The sequence below is a fragment of the Caretta caretta genome, chromosome 1 (assembly GCF_965140235.1).
Source record: "Caretta caretta isolate rCarCar2 chromosome 1, rCarCar1.hap1, whole genome shotgun sequence".
Taxonomy (NCBI): Eukaryota; Metazoa; Chordata; order Testudines; family Cheloniidae; genus Caretta; species Caretta caretta.
This window is the reverse complement of record NC_134206.1, coordinates 352410769-352427233: the sequence shown is the minus strand read 5'-3', so window position 1 is coordinate 352427233 and position 16465 is coordinate 352410769. Positions and strand designations below refer to the sequence as shown.

Sequence of the window (16465 nt, the reverse complement as noted above, 5' to 3'; positions counted from 1 at the left end):
GAACCTTCCCCGCCCCAGGCCCTCCCCTTCGCATAAAATCCCCCCCTCCCCCGGCCCATGGAACCTTCCCATGCTCCCTTCCTTGAGCTTTCCCAACCCCCCCTCGCGGCTGCGCGGAGCCCTCCGGCTTCACGTGCCCCGCGCTCACTCCGGCGCCGCCCTGGGCCCGGCCCAGTCCCTGCGGCAGGCCCCGCCCCCGCCCCCCTCCGCCCCGCCCCCTTCCCGAGTCTGGGCAGGCCGCTCCCGCCGCCATTTTGGAGCGAGCGAGCGAGCGAGCCTGTGGTGGCCGAGCCCTCAGCCCCGGCGCTCGGTGACCGCGCAGCCCGGCCGGGGAGCGAGTCGCTGCCAGGCCCGGGGACGTGCCCCATGTCCGCGGCCTTGCCGGCCTCTGCAGCCCAGGGAGCAGCGGGAGCGGAGCCTCGGGCCCGCCGCCGCCGCCGGGGAAGGCCGGGCCCGGAGCAGGTGAGACCCGCGGCTGGTGCTGCCTCCGGCTCGCTGCGGCCGAGCCCCTGCGGGCGGCTCCGCGAGCCTGCCCCGGAGCGGCCTGAGCGCCCCGACGTGCCCGCCCGTGGCGCCCCGGCGGTGCCTGCCCCCCCTGAGCCCTTGGAGCTGTCTGCCCCCCCGAGCCCCCCCAGGTGTCTTCCCCCCGGGATGTGCCTCCCCTCGTGAGCCTCCCCCGGGCTGTCTGAGCCCCCCCAGTCGAGGTGCCGATGCCCCTTGGATGTCCCGGCCTTTCTGAGCCCCCCCCATCCACGGTGTCTGTGTCCCCCCCCCCCCCCCCGGAGTCTGAGCCATCATGAGCCCTCCCCCACAGTGGCTGTCCCCCTCCCCCCCCAGCTTCTAATGAGAGTCTTGAGCCCCCGCTCCCCCAGGTGTCTGAGTCCGGCCCACGGTGTCTGCCCCTTTTGGATGTGCCTGCCGCCCCGATCTCCCGCGCCCCAGATGTGTCTGAGCCCCCCTCGGATAATCCTGTGCCTCTGGATGTGCCTGCCCTCCCCCTGACATCCCTGAGCCCCTCCCCCTGGGAGCGTCAGCCCCACTGCTTGCCTCCCTGTGACACCCTGAGCTCCGGAGGTGTCTGCTCGCCTGCCCCCCTGCCTGCCCCACCGTGACACTCCTAGGCGCCCCTCAATGTGTATGCCCCCTGAGTCCCCCCGAATGTCTATCCCGCAGCCTACCTTCCTGCAACACCTGTGACCCCTCCTCCCCCAAATTCTCCCGAGTTATGTCAGTCTCCTGACCTACCCCCCTGGGACACACCTGGCCCACCTGGATATGTTACCTCCCCCATGACCCCTCCTATCCCCTGGATCTGTCAGCCCGCTGCTCCCCCCCCCCCCCCCGCCCCACACCACCTCAGCGCAGTGTCTGTCTCCCACTTGCAACACCACTGACTCTTCCTGGATGTGTCAGGCCCCCGAACTGCCCCCCGTGACACTCTGAGCCCTAGATGTGTCTGCTTGCCAGGTCCCCAGAATCTGACAGTATTTTTTCTTTCATCCCTAGCTGAAAGGCACCTACTTTCCCTGAAGGGGTTCCAGTCTGTGGATGCTGGGGAGGCCTAGTGTTTTGAAAGACATCTCTTTCTGCCTCCCCCTTCTCTAGTCCTGAGGATCCTGATCCCCAGCCTCAGCCCCAACAATATGCCTCCTCCTGTGCATTCTTTCTGCCACACCATCCTGCTTTTTCCTGGGGCTTTGTAGCTGTATTCGCTGCTCCTTTGATCCTTCACAAGTTTTGCTTATCTCAAGTTCACAGCCTAGATTTCATCTTTCAGAAGAACTTCTCAAGGCAAAGTATCCCCCCCCTGTATTTGAGGGTGCATAATAAAAGATCTATATTGCTTTACTACATCCTGTAGATTTGTCCCTTTGAACAGAAATCAGTTATTTAATTACTGAAACTCACTCTTAATCATCAAACCACAATTAACTACATGCTACTAAATTGTTTTTTATTGTTTTATTTTAAAAATAGCCAGCTGGTTCAGAAATTCGAAGTACTTTTAATTATGAAATTCCTTTTTTTGGGTCTTATTTTATCAGAAGTTTTGGGTCTTTCTTTATCCTTTTAATATAGGATTTGGGTGAATAATTCTAAGTTTCAGGGTCTCGTTGTATAAAGAGTTTGTTTAAATTTCACTTTCTTCTTGTAATGGAGACATTGAAACTTGATTTTCTGGGCTTCTGTAAAAGGCGGTGAGGAAGAGTGAGAGAGAGAATATTACAGCCTAGCCTTTTTTGAGTCATTCATAACAGTCGGCTAAACACTGAAACTGGCAGAGGAGATCATGTTGGCAAGGTCATGTGGAGTCCATGGTCAGTTTGATTAGGAGGAATGAGTGACTTTGAATCTGTATGGCCTAGATTTGAATTAGGGAAGCCATTGGCATTGGTACATATTGTACATGTGAAATAATAGTGATACACTGCTTCTATGATTATATAGAAATTGTGGTGGGAATTGTAGCAAGTCCATTTGTGACTTCAGCCTTGGAACTTTCTTACAGGAAGATTGTATTTCTTGACAAATCTAGTGAAAGCTTCTTTCTTGATTTGAAGGTCTTGTTTTCTAGCAGCTAGAGAAAATTAGGAAGTGAAAAAGGAGAAATTAAGACAAATTTAAAAGGCTGTGAGGTATTTTTCATAATCTTGAAAATATTGTATTCATTTTGTTAATGTAGTAAAAGTTGAAACTGAAGCTTATTTCCTTAGTGAAACCTTTTCCCTCTCAAGAAGGGAGAAAATTTGTGTTGCATATTTAGGCTGCAGTCCTGTAATAAATTATGTGTGTGCTTGAAGTTAAGGATGTGAGTAAACATTTGCAGACCCGGGGTCTTGTTAGCGTAGTTTGTCTGAGTTATAGAAAAAAATGGATAAAAATCTCTGATTTTTGCCAACATTTTTGTTGACTCTTGTGATTTTAAAAAAACACCCCCAAACTATCACGGCAACTTTGGCTGTCTTATGGTGGCAGTTGGTGGTGATGTTGTTGTAATTTACGTAGCAACTGATTGTGATACCATGCCAAATTGACATAAGTTTTGGAATTTGGAAAAGAAGCAGGTAAAGATCATGTCTTCATTGAAACATCCCTAATAATAAACACTGGTGCATCAGAATGGCAGAAGATTGGATATGAGCAGAATTGTCTTGAAGTTGACTGTTTTTCCATGTTTCTGGTGTGTTGGATTTTTTCCTCGTGACTACTGTACTTTATTGTTGTAGAATATGATGATTCATATTCAAAAGTTAGATAGTTGGTGGCGCTTCTGTTTGGGGACCCAAGACAGTATCTGGCCTGAATCACGGGAAGTCTTATTAGGCATCGAAGAAACTTTTTAGTGAAGGGAGAGCCTGTAACAGAAGGGATTGGCTCTGTTTTAACCAACGGAGAAACAGACTGCTGGCATAGAAAACTTGTAATGTTTTGGGGGAAGTCACTAATAAGTGGGGGAGCCTAATAAGATTTCCTGTGATTCAGGCCAGGATACTGTCTTGGGTCCCCAAACAGAAGCCCCACCAACTATCTAATTTTTGAATATGTATTACTTTAGGAAAGGTTAAGAGCAGCAATCATTACTTGTTTAGGGGCATAGTCTCTTCCCTTTTTGTGGTCCCTGTGAGAAGAGAGCAGAAAATACCCTTAGGTCCCCCCAGCTGAGGATTCCTCTGGCAGAGAGACGTCCCAAGTGAATATAGAGCTGGCAAAGACAACTCTTTCCCTGCATCCTGTGGTGCATTGGTTGCGGAACTAACTGGCATGAGTTGTACACTGGCTTTCCCCAGCTCTTGTAAACTGTTCTAACCTGGCCTAAGAGAGGGAATCGCATGGTTCTGTACCTATTCTCTTCCCTTCTGATGGCTGTATGTGGGAGGGAGCCATCCTTTCTATGGATTGCTCTGTGTTCAGGCATAGCCAGTCGAGTACTACCTTGCTGTTCCTGGGGTGCTTGCAGTCTGGCAGGTAAGCAGGCAGTAAACCCAGCCAGAACTTCTCACCTTCCCTGGTGATGCAAGCAGGTGGTGAGTGGGAGATCTGAGCAGCTTCACCAGGGAATGGAGAGCATCTGCTTAGAGCTCTCCTGGCTCTCACTGTTGTGGCTGCTGGGGAAGCTAAGCTCTTTTACATTCTATCCATAATGACTGGACTAAACACTTACATTCAAAAATGGCAGGTCACGGCTCAGGGAAAATATTAAAAATTCATAGTTAACTATACATTTTCTTAACACAATTGAAGCCTCAAGAGCCATGGATGGGACACTACTGTATTTATTGGTGTGAGAAGCTTAACAAAAATAGGTGAACTAGAATGTTTGAAAATGGAAGAGGATCTTGATATTATAGGCACTTCTGAAACATGGTAGAATGCCAACATCCTGGGGGTACTTGTGTATAAACTATATAAGACTGACAGATTGAGTCAAAGAGCTGGGAGAGTAGTACTATAAAAGATTCCATAGAATTTTCTAAGATGAAATTTCTGAGTGAAGAGGAGTTGGAGGGATACAAATTCCAAGTCATAAGAATACAAATATACTCACAGAGTTTCTCTACCAGTCTCTAAATCGGGAATTTGAAAGATTGTACAATGCTGAGAGCTCTCAGAACGAATACAACTGAATTAATGAGTGACTGCAACTATCTGTATAAACTAGTCAAATGTTGGGACACATTTTAAAAAACAGTTTGTGCTTATCTTACCCTTAACAGGGGTCTCCTACTTATTCTGTGGAGAGGGCAGAGTTCTGTATTTGATTATGGTCTGTGGGCTAGGTTACAAATGTAAGACAACATGCTACCCTTCTCTCCGTGGTGAATCTTTCTTTGATATCAGTAGGTTTATACAAAGATCAAGGACAGTATATGGCCTGTAGGGGATAACTAAACTTCTAGTTATTATTATTATTACTATTTAAATGCCTTGTTTTTTTTAATATCACTTAATGGGAAAAGATGCAATCTTTTATGACCACCACTATTTCTAAGCCTCTTGTTTCTCTTTCTTCCTTATTGCCCCTCCCCTGTCTTTGTGTGTCCTCCTTTCTTCCCTCTGCAGTTTCCCCCGCCATAGGCTTCTCTCTTCTCTCTTCCATTTGACCTGCTAAAATAATCAGCAATGAAATAGTTAATGTTGACATAACATGTTGTCATAAGGCTTTAGAATTAACACCGTAGTGAGAGATGGAAGTTGACACACACAGCAATTGTTTCAGGCATTGTCTGTTTGCAGACTCTGGAAGACATCACTGTATTGGTTACACTCGCTCCACAGTTGAAGATGATCTTTCAAAACCATGGATAGAACCGAAACTAAAAACAAACCCCCAAACAGATTTTTTAGAATTTGAGTTTGTCATGCATGCATGGTGGTTAGGGACTATTTAGAAAAGCTGGACGTGCACAAGTCCATGGGGCCGGACGAGTTGCATCCGAGAGTGCTGAAGGAATTGGCGGCTGTGATTGCAGAGCCATTGGCCATTTTCTTTGAAAACTCGTGGCGAACCGGGGAAGTCCCGGATGACTGGAAAAAGGCTAATGTAGTGCCAATCTTTAAAAAAGGGAAGAAGGAGGATCCTGGGAACTACAGGCCAGTCAGCCTCACTTCAGTCCCTGGAAAAATCATGGAGCAGGTCCTCAAAGAATCAATCCTGAAGCACTTGCATGAGAGGAAAGTGATCAGGAACAGCCAGCATGGATTCACCAAGGGAAGGTCATGCCTGACTAATCTAATCGCCTTTTATGATGAGATTACTGGTTCTGTGGATGAAGGGAAAGCAGTGGATGTATTGTTTCTTGACTTTAGCAAAGCTTTTGACACGGTCTCCCACAGTATTCTTGTCAGCAAGTTAAGGAAGTATGGGCTGGATGAATGCACTATAAGGTGGGTAGAAAGCTGGCTAGAATGTCGGGCTCAACGGGTAGTGATCAATGGCTCCATATCTAGTTGGCAGCTGGTATCAAGTGGAGTACCCCAAGGGTCGGTCCTGGGGCCGGTTTTGTTCAATATCTTCATAAATGATCTGGAGGATGGTGTGGATTGCACTCTCAGCAAATTTGCGGATGATACTAAACTGGGAGGAGTGGTAGATACGCTGGAGGGGAGGGATAGGATACAGAAAGACCTAGACAAATTGGAGGATTGGGCCAAAAGAAATCTGATGAGGTTCAATAAGGATAAGTGCAGGGTCCTGCACTTAGGATGGAAGAACCCAATGCACAGCTACAGACTAGGGACCGAATGGGTAGGCAGCAGTTCTGCGGAAAAGGACCTAGGGGTGACAGTGGACGAGAAGCTGGATATGAGTCAGCAGTGTGCCCTTGTTGCCAAGAAGGCCAATGGCATTTTGGGATGTATAAGTAGGGGCATAGCGAGCAGATCGAGGGACGTGATCGTCCCCCTCTATTCGACATTGGTGAGGCCTCATCTGGAGTACTGTGTCCAGTTTTGGGCCCCACACTTCAAGAAGGATGTGGATAAATTGGAGAGAGTCCAGCGAAGGGCAACAAAAATGATTAGGGGACTGGAACACATGACTTATGGGGAGAGGCTGAGGGAGCTGGGATTGTTTAGCCTGCAGAAGAGAAGAATGAGGGGGGATTTGATAGCTGTTTTCAACTACCTGAAAGGGGGTTCCAAAGAGGATGGCTCTAGACTGTTCTCAATGGTAGCAGATGACAGAACGAGGAGTAATGGTCTCAAGTTGCAGTGGGGGAGGTTTAGATTGGATATTAGGAAAACCTTTTTCACTATGAGGGTGGTGAAACACTGGAATGCGTTACCTAGGGAGGTGGTAGAATCTCCTTCCTTAGAGGTTTTTAAGGTCAGGCTTGACAAAGCCCTGGCTGGGATGATTTAACTGGGAATTGGTCCTGCTTTGAGCAGGGGGTTGGACTAGATGACCTTCTGGGGTCCCTTCCAACCCTGATATTCTATGATTCTATGCAGACCACATAAATGCATTAAAAGGCCAGATCTGGCCTGCAGGCTGGGAATTTGATACCATTGCCTTAAACGATTGCTCTTTTGAATAGTTAGTTTTACAAACAAGAGAAGCTACTCTAATGTTAGTCCTAAGTAATGCACAAGTTGATGCAAGAGGTAACTCTAGTAAAAGCATTACATAGCCATGAATAGAGTATAGCTAAGGTCAACATCTGTATGGGAGGGATTATACCAAGAATGAACTATGCGGGGAGTTGAGAAAAATGAAGAAGCTAGTTTCAAAAGAACCTGAAGTGAAAAATAAGGAAATCAGAATCTTTAGTCTGTGCATGGAGATGGTAGACAGCTGTTGACAACTAACTAGTATTGTCTCACTGGTTCCTTGTGGTCCCCTGTCATTGTTGTACCTATTCTCTCTCATTTTATACTTCGATTATAAGCTCTTTGTGGCAGGGACTATCTCCGTGTTGTGTCTGTAGAGGGCCTAGTACAGTGGGCCCTGATCCATAACTGGGGTTCCCAGGTGAACCGCAATACAAATAATAAGTGATAATCTTAGGCAGTCATGAACTCATCCATACCCCTACACAAAAAGAAAACAGGAAGGCAAGAGAAAAGAACATTATGGTTAAGTGGCAAAGTTCAGCTCTCCAACACGAGTTTCTACAAGCCATTACCCTATGATCCCACTGAGAGTTACCAAAAGCAACTACAGCATTTGCTCAAGAAACTTCCTGAAAAAGCACAAGATCAAATCCGCACAGACACACCCCTGGAACCCCGACCTGGGATATTCTATCTACTACCCAAGATCCATAAACCTGGAAATCCTGGGCGCCCCATCATCTCAGGCATTGGCACCCTGACAGCAGGATTGTCTGGCTATGTAGACTCCCTCCTCAGGCCCTACGCTACCAGCACTCCCAGCTACCTTCGAGACACCACTGACTTCCTGAGGAAACTTCAATCCATCGGTGATCTTCCTGATAACACCATCCTGGCCACTATGGATGTAGAAGCCCTCTACACCAACATCCCACACAAAGATGGACTACAAGCCGTCAAGAACACTATCCCCGATAATGTCACGGCTAACCTGGTGGCTGAACTTTGTGACTTTGTCCTTACCCATAACTATTTCACATTTGGGGACAATGTATACCTTCAGATCAGCGGCACTGCTATGGGTACCCGCATGGTCCCACAGTATGCCAACATTTTTATGGCTGATTTAGAACAACGCTTCCTCAGCTCTCGTCCCCATATGCCCCTACTCTACTTATACTACATTGATGACATCTTCATCATCTGGACCCATGGAAAAGAAGCCCTTGAGGAATTCCACCATGATTTCAACAATTTCCATCCCACCACCAACCTCAGCCTGGTCCAGTCCACACAAGAGATCCACTTCCTGGACACTACAGTGCTCATAAACAATGGTCACATAAACATCACCCTATACCGGAAACCTACTGACCGCTGTTCCTACCTGCATGCCTCCAGCTTTCACCCTGACCACACCACACGATCCATCGTCTACAGCCAAGCTCTGCGATACAACCGCATTTGCTCCAACCCCTCAGACAGAGACAAACACCTACAAGATCTCTGTCAAGCTTTCTTACAACTACAATACCCACCTGCGGAAGTGAAGAAACAGATTGATAGAGCCAGAAGAGTTCCCAGAAGTTACCTACTACAGGACAGGCCTAACAAAGAAAATAACAGAACGCCACTAGCCGTCACCTTCAGCCCCCAACTAAAACCCCTCCAACGCATTATTAAGGATCTACAACCTATCCTAAAGGATGACCCAACACACTCTCAAATCTTGGGAGACAGGCCAGTCCTTGCCTACAGACAGCCCCCCAACCTGAAGCAAATACTCACCATCAACCACATACCACACAACAGAACCACTAACCCAGGAACTTATCCTTGCAACAAAGCCCGTTGCCAACTGTGTCCACATATCTATTCAGGGGACACCATCACAGGGCCTAATAACATCAGCCACACTATCAGAGGCTCGATCACCTGCACATCCACCAATGTGATCTATGCCATCATGTGCCAGCAATGCCCCTCTGCCATGTACATTGGTCAAACTGGACAGTCTCTACGTAAAAGAATAAATGGACACAAATCAGATGTCAAGAATTATAACATTCATAAACCAGTCGGAGAACACTTCAATCTCTCTGGTCACGCAATCACAGACATGAAGGTCGCTATCTTAAAACAAAAAAACTTCAAATCCAGACTCCAGCGAGAAACTGCTGAATTGGAATTCATTTGCAAATTGGATACTATTAATTTAGGCTTAAATAGAGACTGGGAGTGGCTAAGTCATTGTGCAAGGTAGCCTATTTCCCCTTGTTTTTTCCTACCCCGCCCCCCCAGATGTTCTGGTTTAACTTGGATTTAAACTTGGAGAGTGGTCAGTTTGGATGAGCTATTACCAGCAGGAGAGTGAGTTTGTGTGTGTATGGGGGTGGGGGGGTGAGAAAACCTGGATTTGTGCTGGAAATGGCCCACCTTGATTATCATGCACATTGTAGGGAGAGTGGTCACTTTGGATGAGCTATTACCAGCAGGATAGTGAGTTTGTGTGTGTGGTTTTTGGGAGGGGGGTGAGGGGGGTGAGGGGGTGAGAGAACCTGGATTTGTGCAGGAAATGGCCCACCTTGATTATCATGCACATTGTAGGGAGAGTGGTCACTTTGGATGAGCTATTACCAGCAGGATAGTGAGTTTGTGTGTGTGGTTTTTGGGAGGGGGGTGAGGGGGTGAGAGAACCTGGATTTGTGCAGGAAATGGCCCAACTTGATTATCATGCACATTGTGTAGAGAGTTGTCACTTTGGATGGGCTATCACCAGCAGGAGAGTGAATTTGTGTGGGGGGGTGGAGGGTGAGAAAACCTGGATTTGTGCTGGAAATGGCCCAACTTGATGATCACTTTAGATAAGCTATTACCAGCAGGACAGTGGGGTGGGAGGAGGTATTGTTTCATATTCTCTGTGTGTATATAAAGTCTGCTGCAGTTTCCACTGTATGCATCCTATGAAGTGAGCTGTAGCTCACAAAAGCTCATGCTCAAATAAATTGGTTAGTCTCTAAGGTGCCACAAGTACTCCTTTTCTTTTTGAAAGTTCAGTAGGTTATTTAAGCCATACAGATAGGGCTTGAAAAATCTACTGGGCTGTGCAAATAGGAAGCATTTTCAAGCAAGCGCTGTTAGATTCTGTGGAAGTTAAGCTTTTATTATGAAACAAAACAAAACTGAGTTTCTAACCTTTATGGTTGCAAACAAACAACCCTTTCAAACATGAACCAAAAGTAACTTGTGCAGTGCTGTCTTAAGTTTGGAGACAGATTGCTTCATACCTCTGCTTCTGCTCCTGTCTTTGCCTGGTTAAAGCAGAGTAAAAATACTGATCAGTCTTGTCAGTTTTCATTGCTTCTGTGGGAACCCTGTGGACAGCTGTGAAATTGACAAGTAGTAGGTCAAATTGATTCTGGTTTTGTTTAGCAAAGCCAGGAGTAGCAGCAGCAGTAGAGGCAGATACTGGAGCTATTTTCTGAAAGAAGAATTTAAAAAATGGATGTTGGGGGGTGGGGTTCAGTAGTGGAGATCCTCCTACTAACCCTCACAACGCCCCAGGAGACTGAGGGATGGAATAGCAGTGAAATTTTCAATGCGTTCCGGCCCTGCCTCCTTTGACTCCTCTGTCTTTGGCGGTCTTATCTGTATTGGCTGAAAAAATACATCTGAGGTAACTGTATCCCCAATATGTTCTAATGAAAACAAGTTCAGATCAATATTTTAGCTTCTCTTCAATGGCTTTATCCTTTTTACTTGTTATTTATTGTCTTTAGCTATTGCTCTTCCTGAGACATTTTAGCTGCTATTATTTGTTCCTTTCTGTTGGTCTCATTTTGGCCAATCTTCCACTTTTTGGAAGGATACCTGTTAGCAGGTTTAAACTTTAGCCAGCACCTACTAGCCCAGGAGTTAAGCCTACTAACTATCCATAGTCTGAAGGACCACTTTCAAAGTCATACTCCCTGCAATTTAAAATAGTTATTTGCCAGTTACTGGGAACTTTATTAATATTCTCAATCACCTTTCTGTTTAATAATTTTTAAAAAAGTGACTTTTGCATCTTGACTTGGTTTTGTTATATCTGTTTTCCCTTCTTGTCTTCTCCTTTTTTTTTCTATTTTCCTGTAACAGATCAAGCTGAATCTTTTCCAGAGTTGGTTCTGTGTGTTCCTCTCTTCCTTTGCTCTCTCTCCACCCTTTTACATATCTTTCTTTAATTATGCCCTCCACCATTTCCCCATGTTATTATATTTTCTGTCTCCCTTTTCTTGTACTTCTCCCCTTCAAATCAGTCTCTTTCCCAATGGCTTATTTTTTTTAAACAACATATTCCATCTGTCTCACACCTTCACCATCATCCAGAGGGCATAGAAATTTCACTAAATACCAATAGCCAGAGAACTAAACTTTCTATCCAAAGATTCATATGGAAGATGATTTGGAATCCTAGCTACTAGAAAAGGTAACGATATGGGGAGTCCTGCTAGAATGATGTCCATGGACTCTGCTCAGTGGCTTCCATCTTTTCACTTCAGTTTCTTGCTAGGTGCTGGATAAATTTGAATGCCTACAAGAAACTGGCCAACTGATGAAAGCCATGTTGAGCTTCAGTCAAGAATATCCCATATTTATGTATAACTTTTTTATATGATTCAGTACAATTAAGTTGTGCACTGCTTACATTGTAAGCTTTCTTGCATATATGTGTGTACAGCATGTTTGGTTTCCTGATCCTGACTGAGACCTCTAGGTGTTGTTAAAATTAGGGCTGTCAAGCGATTTAAAAAAAAATAATTGTGATTAATCACACTGTTAAACTGTAATATACCATTTATTTAAATATTTTTGGATGTTTTCTACATTTTCAAATTTATTGATTTCAGTTACAACACAGACTACAAAGTGTGCAGTGCTCACTTTATATTTATTTTTGGTTACAAGTATTTGCACTGTAAAAAAATAGTATTTTTCAGTTCACCTAATACAAGTACTGTAGTGCAATCTCTTTATCGTGAAAGTTGAATGTACAAATGTAGAATTATGTAAAAAAACCAAACCTGCACTCGAAACCAAAACAATGTAAAATTTTAGAGCCTGTAAGTCCACTCAGTCCTACTTCTTATTCAGACAGTAGCTCAGACAAACAAGTTTGTTTACATTTGCAGGAAATAATGCTGCCCCCTTCTTGTTAACAATGTCACCTGAAAGTGCATGGCACTTTTGTGGCCGGCATTGCAAGCTATTTACGTGCCAGGTATGCTAAATATTGTATGCCCCTTCATGCTTCAACCACCATTCCAGGGGACATGCGTCCATGCTGATGACAGGTTCTGCTCAATAACAATCCAAAGCAGTGCATACCAACGCATGTTCATTTTCATTATCTGAGTCAGATGCCACCAGCAGAAGGTTGATTTTCTTTTTTGGTGGTTCGGGTTCTGTAGTTTCCACATTGTAGTGTTGCTCTTCTATGACTTCTGAAAGCATGCTCCATACCTCGTCCCTCTCAGATTTTGGAAGGCACTTCAGATTCTTAAACCTTGGTTCGAGTGCTGTAGCTATCTTTAGAAATCTCACATTGGTATCTTCTTTGTGTTTTGTCAAATCTGAAAGTGTTCTTAAAAGGAACGACGAGCTGGGTCATCATCCGAGACTGCTATAACATGAAATATATGGCAGAATGCTGGTAAAACATAGGAGGAGACATACAATTCTCTTCCAAGGAATTCAGTCACTATTTCAATTAATGCATTATTTTTTAATGAGCGTCATCAGCATGGAAGCATGTCCTCTGGAATGGTGGCTGAAGTATGAAGGGGCATACGAATGTTTAACATACCTGGCACGTAAATACCTTGGAATTCCGGCCACAGAAGTGCCATGCAAATGCCTGTTCTCACTTTCAGGTAACATTGTAAATAAGAAGGCGGCAGCATTATCTCCCGTAAATGTAAACAAACTTGTTTGTCTTAGCAATTGTCTGAACAAGAAGTAGGACTGGGTGGACTTGTAGGCTCTGAAGTTTGACATTTTGTTTTTGAGTGCAGTTATGTAACAAAAAAAGTCTACATTTGTAAATTGCACTTTCATGACAGAGATTGCACTACAGTTCTTGTATGAGGTGAATTGAAAAACTTGTCATTTTTACAGTATAAATGTTTATAAACTAAAATAATATACACTTTGATTTCAGTGACAACACAGAATACAATATATATATGAAAATGAAGAACATCCCAAATATGTAATAAATTTCAATTGGTATTCTGTTTAACAGTGCAATTAAAACTGCTGTTAATCGAGATTAATTTTTTTTTAATCGAGATTAATTTTTTGAGTTAATCGCTTGCGTTAACTGCGATTAATCGACAGCTCTAGTTAAAATATAAATAAATAAGCTATCTGTGTGACAAAGTTCCTCCTCTGCCTTGGTGGGTGCTGCGCTTAATGTCGAATTTGCTCGCCTCAGAAGTTCACGGCAGCCCTCAGTTTGACCACTTTCATGGCTCAAATCTGCCATTCACTCAGTTAGCCTCATCACTGGCCAGTATGGGGAAAAGGAAGAAGAACAATGCCCGCAGTCTCTGCTGATCCACCTAGTGGATTGGGGAACAGTCCAGAAACCTTCCCCGCTGGTGGAACCCACAGTCCAGGTCAACTCCTCTGGTATCAAGTAGGGAGTTGGGGGAATGGAGGGATGGGGGGAACCCGGGCCCGCCCTCTACTCCGGGTTCCAGCCCAGGGCCCTGTGGATTGCAGCTGTCTACAGTGGCTCCTGTAACAGTTGTGTGACAGCTGTAACTCCCTGGGCTACCTCCATGGCCTTCTTTATTCTCACCACAGGACCTTCCTTCTGATGTCTGATAATGCTTGTACTTCTCAGTCTTCCAGTAGTACGCCTTCTCACTCATAGCTTCTTGCACCTCTTGCTCCCAGCTCCTCGCACGCACCACAAACTGAAGTGAGCTCCTTTTTAAAACCAGGTGCCCTGATTAGCCTGCCTTAATTGATTCTAGCAGCTTCTTGATTGGCTGCAGGTGTTGTAATCAGCCTGTCTGCCTTAATTGTTTCCAGAAAGTTCCTGATTGTTCTGGAACCTTTCCTGTTACCTTACCCAGGGAAAAGGGACCTACTTAACCTGGGGCTAATATATCTGCCTTCTATGACTCTCCTGTAGCCATCTGGCCCGACCCTGTCACATCTGTGAAACCGTATCGTCTTATTTTCCCCCTTATCCTCCCTTCCTCTTGCTCTCATGCTGTTTGTGACAATCACTTATTGAACCTTTATTTCAAATTAGATTGTAAACGTGTTAGGTCAGGATCCATATGTCTTTCTATAAGTTTGTGCAGTGCCTAGCACAGTAGGACCCTGATCCTTAGCCTGACAAGGGCCTATGGGCATTATCATAATACAAATGCCTAATAATAATAGAAGCCCCAACTTTACCCTGCTCTGGCTGCTGGGAGAAAGAGCGCTAAATAGTGACAAGTCACCAGGTTCAGATGATGCACATCCATGAATTCTGTAGGAACTGAAGTAGCTGAGTTGTTAAAAATATGAGATTACAATAACTCCTTGCTACTTTATGCTAAAAATGCTACTTTAAGCGAAATGATGTTAAGCGAATCTAATTTCCCCATAAGAATGAATGTAAATAGAGGGTTAGATTCCAGGGAAATGTTTTTTGCAAACTGGATTAAGTTTAGAAGTGTGAGCAACAAGGGTGATGTTGTGGTGGGAGTCTGCTATAGACCGGTGGACTAGGCTTTCTTCTGGCAACTAATGGAAATTACTTGATCGCAGGCCCTGGTTCTCATGGGAGACTTCACTCACCCTGATATCTGCTGGGAGAGCAATACAGTGGTGCACAGACAATCCAAGAAGTTTTTGGAAAGCAGAGTGGATAATTGCCTTGAACGTCAGAGGGTGGAACTTGCCTTGAACGTCAGAGGGTGGAAGAGGGTGGGATATTTCCCCGGGAATGCCTTCCTGCTAAACGATGAATTAAAACTTGGCCGAGCCCTCAAGGGTTAACACTTTGTTAATATAGCCTCATGCTCCACAAGGCAGTGCAAATGGAGGGTGGGGAGACAGCATGGCAGATAGAGAGAGACACACCGTATGTTTGTGAGAGAGAGAAACGCATTGCCCCTTTAAGTATGCCGACCCCACTCTATGTACACTGCCTTTTTAAAAAAAGAAAAGGAGTACTTGTGACACCTTAGAGACTAACAAATTTATTTGAGCATAAGCTCCTTTTCTTTTGTGAATACAGACTAACACGGCTACTACTCTGAAAACTGCCTTTTTAAGTAGATCAGTAAGTTGAGACAGCAGCTGCGGCCAGCAAGCTCCCTCCGTCCTGAGCCCTGTCGTATTTTCCCCCACCCCTCCGGAGATGGGGTAAAAGAGCGGGGTGGAAGGAGACACCCTGACATTAGTCTGCCGCCGCCGCCGCCTCCTCCTCCTCTCCCCGCACAGCAAGGAGGAGGTTCCCAGGAGCAGATCCAAGGCAGAGGGCAGGAGCAGCACATGGCAGTGTGGGGAGGGACAGCTGAACTTCTGGCAGTTGGTAGCCTGTTGGGCAGCTGCTGCACAGGGAACTTAGGGGAACGGGGAGCTGATGGGGAGGCTGCCAGTCCCTGGTTCCAAGCCCCCACCAGCTAGCTCCAACGGGCTGCGCTTTCTGCAAGCAGTGGACAAAGCAGGTGGCTGCCAAACCAGGTTATAAGGGAGCATTGCAAAACTTTAAACAAGGCTGTTCTCTTATGGATCAGCAACGAAACAACATTAACCAGGGGCATCCGATGAAGTGAGCTGTATCTCACAAAAGCTTATGCTCAAATAAATTTGTTAGTCTCTAAGGTGCCACAAGTTCTCCTTTTCTTTAAGTGAGGAGTTACTGTACTTATTAGTGTTAGCTCCTATACCAGAGAATTGGAGGATAGCAACTCTTACATAAAGGCATTAGGTGTGATCCCGGTAGTTACAATCCAGTGAGCCTTGCTATAGGGGAGGATGAGATAAATTTATGGAAACAATAATTAAAATAGTTAGAAACATAGCTTGAAAAATTTTCCTGACATCTGCTTGTCCAGAGATTAAATCTACTAAGGCTGTTGAGGAAACTTGTGGTATCGTGTCCTCAGAATGTGCATATTTGATTTTCATTGGCACATCTGCATTCTCCGCCACCCCCATGTCTCCTTAAGAGATCAATGGTTCCTTTCCAATGTATCATTTTTATTTCCCAATCAATTTTGTCACATTTCATTTCAATCAGTTATCCCTACAAAAAATAAATTTCATCTCCTAATCAATCAGTAGCCTAGGGTGTGGCTGCTGCTGCCACCCTCCCATCCTGGGTGTGTTGGTGGCCCACGGGCTCCTAGCTTCTGCTTCT

The 16465-nt window shown here is 45.3% G+C and overlaps 1 protein-coding gene across 4 annotated transcripts in view; it reads left to right on the top strand.

The window, feature by feature from the left end:
* The first annotated feature begins 237 nt into the window (after nt 1-237).
* PPP6R2 (protein phosphatase 6 regulatory subunit 2) overlaps nt 238-16465 on the top strand; it is a 164757-nt gene continuing 148529 nt past the window's right edge. For 3 of the 4 annotated variants that reach the window (XM_075124605.1, XM_048821097.2, XM_048821189.2), the window contains exon 1: nt 238-462. The gene's annotated coding sequence lies outside the window, so the exon portion shown is untranslated. The remainder of the gene's footprint in view (nt 463-16465) is intronic. The other variant, XM_075124606.1, reaches the window with a different exon arrangement.